This window comes from Pinus tabuliformis, chromosome Q, assembly GCF_031772625.1.
Source record: "Pinus tabuliformis cultivar Carrire ecotype Pingquan chromosome Q, CPIR1, whole genome shotgun sequence".
NCBI classification, from domain to species: domain Eukaryota; kingdom Viridiplantae; phylum Streptophyta; class Pinopsida; order Pinales; family Pinaceae; genus Pinus; species Pinus tabuliformis.
The window spans coordinates 120,550,068-120,556,873 of record NC_142296.1 but is presented as its reverse complement, the minus strand read 5'-3'; positions in this window follow the sequence as shown (position 1 = coordinate 120,556,873).

Here is a 6,806-nt window from a genome sequence, read left to right as displayed (position 1 = left end):
ACATTTGAATGAATGAGGACCCCGAAGATTTTTGTTTACTTGTATGTATATTTGAAAGTTTATTGTTGATTGGGTTTTGTGTTTGTACAAGTAAATCTCTTCGTAAGAAGGTTGAACACTCTGGAAGCATGCTTGGGCAAATGGACGTATCTGATAAGGAGAGATGAAGCATCTAATGGCAAGATGCTTGGGAGGAGATTTGGTTGGCGTATGTGTTGATATCTAAATCCCGAAGAGGGAGGGTGGCATTGGTCATGGAACTCCAACTTTGGATACGCACCTAGATCCCTAGGTTGGTAGTAGAGCTTAAAAGACTGATGGTACCTAGACTTGGCTAAAGCTTGAGTCCCCTTGGTCCCACCCGGATAGAATACCCTAGTCAGGTATCTAGTTTGCAGCACTGGGTGTGCTAGAACTTTTGTAGTTCATTTTGAGATCTTCCATGTACATATATTTTTATGTATATATATATATATCTATGTATGTATGTATGTATGTATGAAATAATTATGAATACTTCCCTAGTTAAGAGGGAGTGTTGAAGAATGTAACTATTGTCGATATTCATAATTATATTTGAATCATGATTTAATGTATTTGTTAAAAGAAAGAAAATTAATTTTTATTATTAAAGAAATTGACTTATTAAAGCATGGGTTGCATGCTTGGGTCAATTGCTTTTAGGTCAAAGTCTCCCTTGAAGACTTCCATGGCTTATGTCAAATGTCTTTGTCCATGTCATAATGTAAAATACCATTCTTGGGCTCTAGTTGTCAAGAAAGAAAATTATTTTAATGTAAATTAGGTCAATTAGGCTTCCTCCACCAAGTCGGCCTCAAACTAGACAAGTCGGCCTAAACTAAGGGGCAGAAACCACTATAGATATAGACATATACATAGTACAAATGCATAATATCAATTCATTTCCACATGATACTGACCTCATAGATTTTTCAGGGCTACTTTTCCACTTGATTCCTCATGAAACCAGGAACCTCTTCATGTCATTCAGCTTCGAACACAATCATTCCTCCACAAGAATGATCCCTGAAAACCCTGCCAAACAACAACATACATAGATATATACATATATAATCATTTTCATAAAACAATCATGATCCCTGATGACCCTGTCAGACAATTACATACATACATACACGTGTACCTGTATAGACATCAACATAACCATGAACATAACATAATTACCATATATCATAAGGTCAAGGTTAAGAGAACTCTCTTTATCCTTGCATAACATGCGCAACAATGAGAATAATAGTTCCCAACATAACTAATGCATCTAATGCCTCAAATCCATTTAATTTTACCTTTTTCATGATTATCCTGCCACCATCCATTTACACCAATGGACCCAACCAATCCAACTAGCTTTCATATTCTTGCCTTCAATTACCCTTATAAATGCAATGAGTTTCATGCGGGTCTTACATTATCTATTAGGTTTCATTTAGCTCTCCCTGAGCTCCATTAACTTTCCTCTTTCCCCAACCAATTACCAAAACCCTCAAAACATGAAAGGCAATAATAAGAAGAAATCAAGAAGAAAACCATGAAAACAATAGTATCCGACATCACAAACAAAGTGGCATGGCCATGCACCAGACATAAACGAAACTGCAAATCAGGTGCAAACAAATCACGAAGGACCGAAAGCACAAAACTCCCAATAAACACCATTAATCGATCCCAATGGGTCCCTAAAGCTTCTAAGGGAAAGCTCAACCCAAGCCTTCTTCAAGATTTCATGGCAGTCTCTTTTTCCATGCAATTCCCTGCATCATACTGCCGTAAACACATAATTGTCAGTGCATAAATAAACATAACAATATACATGTTACCTTACCTTATTGTGCCAAGCATGTTGCATTGTAACTGAACACGTACATATATCATCTCCCAAGGGACTCCAATTCCTTGAAAAATCAAACTATAACTGGAATCTAATTGTTATACGTGTCAAATACATGCTCATGAACATAGCACATATCCACATAATTTCAAACAGAATCAAGGTTAAGAAGATTTCTTATACTTATGCAAAGCACTCATTCATTTGGCATTGCGGTTTCCAAATGTAGCCAAAGGTATTCTCACCCAATTCCTTTCTTTTAACTTTTACGTTGTTTCAATTGAGTCTTATTAGGTACTATCACATCACCCAACTCCTAGTTATATAAACAAATCAATGGTGACCTTATCATGCTAATACCAAGCATGTTGCCCTATAACTGTTCATGCATGTCAGTCACACGTTTCAAAGATCAAGACATCATATATATTAATTTGAAATCAACCTTTACCAAGACTAACAACAACTTCATAATCAACTCACCATAATTAGTCATACTACTACAACTAGCAACCACTTACACTCAAGTGCATATCAACTATCTCAACACATAATGCGTTGGTACAATCATATTAAAACATGATCATTCCTTCATGCAATCTTATATACACATACTCATATCATGCAATTAATCAAACAATCAAACAACTTGTAAACATACTAGGTTAGATAAATAGATGACACAATCAGACTCATACCTCAATGTATCTCAGGGAAGGCTATCACATTTGTACAAGTCAATCCAGATTAGTACGACACACTATCACAAATATATCAACTCATACCTGAATATCATACCCATAACCATCTGCACAGGCCGATCTATATCAACATAATACATATAACATCACGGTCATAGCTACAATGATCATACTCATCACACATATTACCACAAGGCATATAACAACAAGTTACTATCGGGCATGATGAACCAATGCATGCACATATGACCGCATCGAACAACTAGAATCTATCATGGATGTAACCAAAACACAAATAGAATGACATGCATATACATAACCATAATTCATATAACAACCATTAATCAACATACCTGCATTCCCAACATACAAACCTGTATGACGATCTGGCCCCAAGGTCCAGTGTTGCAACCTCACTCTAATAATCTGTTTCTCTCGGTTTATCTTAGCCAACATATCAACATCATACTTGATAACATAAACTATGTCATCGACTATATACATGACAACCATAGCCACTATCACACATGCACACGACCAATATGCATGCATAAAAATCACATTCTGCCTATCCAGTCCAAGTATTGAACCATGCTCTAATAGAACTCCATAACCAGCCCTCCCACATTTACCTACTTCTACTGGGTCGTCAGGGTAAACATGAGATGGGAGCTACTATGACATGACTCAACCTCCTATGTACAATTAAGGAAGTGAATCAACAAAGCAAAACTTTACTGACCTTTCTCAATTGCTACAGGACCCTCAAGAGCTAAACCACCCCTCCAAGTGCCCAAACCACGAGTTAGATTTCTTTTTCAGTGATCTAGACTCCCAAATGCTGGCACAATGTTGCCTAAACTAAATTGTAACCCTCCAGTCGCATGCATAGGCCTGCAAGGGAGCGACTACAGGTTTTTTCTCCCAGTTCCATGCATGCAACCGCAAGATCTGAGCCACTTTTACTTAGAACTTAAAAGGAACTTCATATAATGATAAATGGTAGAAGGAAAAATCCTCTAACACAAAACTTAATCAAGGACTTGACCTAACCAGGTCTAACCATGACAGTCATTCTGTTAAACAGCTGGTGAACATGAAATCTATAGGCCATGAATGCATATCTGAACAAGGAGGTTTGATACTTATATGAGAATCATCAAGAAGGTATAATTCCCTCTCACAATAGCTTCAATAACATATATTAGGTCATGCATTCAATAACCATTCATTTACCAATCAAAACATGATAAGAGCCATAACTTGAATCTGTCATAAAACCATGATCATAACCATCATATAGCCAGATAAATTACAAAGATAGAATAGCCATTAAATCCGCGTAATAAAAAGTATAATTACTCAATTGAATTACAAGGGGAAAGAGCTATTATCAATCATATGCAAAAGCCAATGAAGTTAGGGACTTCTACATACCACCTGACCACAGATTGGGTTGAACCAAATCTTTCTTTCAACCAATCACCCCTGTGCCATATTCCAACCATGAATGTGGGATCTCATGTGGTTGTAGGTTTTAACCCTGTACAAAAATTACCTGCATACAAATTCTAAAGCACAAAAAATAAACAATGCGAGAGCATAACACATATACATAGAGATTTTCCCCTGGATCCCAAAACCAAGACTACCAGCTTGATTTTTCATTAAGTTCCTTTCAATGTTACAATACATATATATATACATGCCAAAGCATCCAATACCATGGACCGAAAACCATCATGCCCAAAACCATGTGCGAAAACCATGCACAAAACTATAGGTAGGTTTACCCACCTAATATAGGGTCCAAAAAAAAAGTTCCATGGGGCACTGCCCTGGACCCTGTAGAGGAGGCTAACCACCCCCCTCAAACCCCCATGACCCCCCCGCTGCGCAATCAGCACAACGAGGGGGGGCTATTCCCCCCTTCTAACCCCCCGGTTAACTAGGTGGGCTAGTCGTGGAAAAAATATAATACAATCCAACAGGGATAAACCAATGGATAACAACCAAGGGAATCTAGAGTTTAAACCACCCTCACACTGTCATGATCTCACCTAAACTGGTCCCGAGATCACAAAATCAAATTGAGTTTGGATGCCTCAAAATTCCTTCACTATCCCTAAAGGAATTTTCCTATCTCCACCCACATGTAAAGCGTTTCCCAGAGAAAACCATCTCCACCCCCAACCCTTGGGATTTTCTTGAGACCACCTCACCCGAATCCAAAACCTTCCAACAATCCAAAGCTCAACCAAGAATGAATCCCATCACACCATGGCTATCCGGAAATGGAAAGGCAAGATTGAAACCATTTTCGAACCAAGCAAAACCCATGCCATTGACAACAAATGAACAAAATACACACTTGCATATACCATGCATGACAAAACCAAATAGGAAATCATACAAGCAACCTATTACCTATAGGTATTCCCATTGAAGCCACTTGATCCAACTCTTCCTTGCTTGATCCTTGCTTCCCTTTGCTTGCTTATTTGTTTTCTGCTATCGGTGCGCTTCTCCTCTCTGAAGCCAATTCCAAAACTAAACCGACAAAAGGTTGTGAATTGATCCTCAAAATCCCTTTTATTATTAATGCATCTAATTTCTTTACTTCCCTCTATTTTCCTTAAATTTCCTACTCATGCAAACTTGTGACCTTTAATCTCCCTTTTCTCCTATTTTCTTTTATTTTCATAAATAAAATGCCAATTAATGTGTCTTTGCCTTTTGAAAGCCTTTGCCAATTTCCTTAGCCATAATAAACCAAATGAACACCCACTAGGATTTTTTTCCCAACATTCAGCTTGGAATACGTGTCCTGTGAACTTGGTCTTATTTCCCCTTTATTAAATTTATTACATGAAATTTTAATGCGAGGATATTACACTCTTCCTTGGAGAGATGCATAAAGGCATGGTTCACATATTAACAAGATAAAATCAACATAATATGTCTGCACATGGAATATGAGGTGGTTGACAAAATTGAAGGAACTATTGATGGAAGTTCCTGGGGAGGAATATGTGACGTAAGATAAGGAATCAACATCCGATGACAAGAAGGACCTAATGTGACATCTCCATGGTAAAGAAGACCTTGATAAAGTTTGAAAAAGAAGAAGGCCCTTGACATTGAAAGCCTTGGAGATGTGTTATGAAAGTGCATGATGTTGATGTTGCAAGCAAGAAGATCTCAAGATGAAAGGCCATCACAAAAGACAACTTTGATTTGGTGTTCATTTTTTTAATTTTTGAACATCTGGATGGGTTGATACATGGCTACCGAAAGAGAGTTGTATATTTCACCTACAACTGTCACTCATGCGGTTGGATGGAAGATCCTAAAAGCAAACATGACTTGGAAAAGGTAGCAGTATGAAGAAAAGCCATATGTGGACTAAAAGCTCACTTTCTGATGAATAGAAGGATGACATGACTAACATGGTTCGTGAAGGAAAGTGATGGATGGTTGATTCCCTATGAAGAAACCCTAGAAGATGAAGGCTCCATGATGATGAAAATGAAATTCATGACATGAAAAAGGAGGATCTCCACAAGCACTTGAAGGTTCCATGATCTCCACCAAAGAGCAGAGAGCTGCTGGAAACAAATTCCTGATTAAGAGGAAACTTGGACAAGTCCCTAGCTAAGAGAGAGCTTGGGTACATTCATTTTATAGGAATGGTTATATCTTCCCAAGTTGAGAGGGAGAGATATACACATCATTATTTTCTTCATATTGTGAAGAAAGAATGGAGGATTGGGTAAGCATATGAGACTGCTTCTAATACTCTTTGAGGATGAGGTAGAGCATCCAAGATAAGAGTAGTCTACGAGGAAATTCCTTGAGAATGTGTCATTCCAAGATAGGAATTTTCTTATAAGGACATACCTTGTGAACACTCGGGGTAGGGTATGTGCCTTCAGAGACAATAATGATGGTCTCTATCAGTCATTGGTCTCACCAGCATTGTGTTATGATCTTGTGGAGAGATAGAGTTGTTAGTCAAGGCCTTGCTATGTGATAATGTTGGTTGGTATGATGAGATGCCCGAAGATGGTTTACTAATCCAAATCTTCTTATGAGAATTCTTCAGATTGAGAATGTCCAAGTACCTTGTATGGATTATGAATACCTCCCTAGTTAAGATGGAGTGTTGAAATATGTAACTAGGTTTGGTCTTTATAATGACATATGTAATCATGATTTTATGTATTTAATGTAAA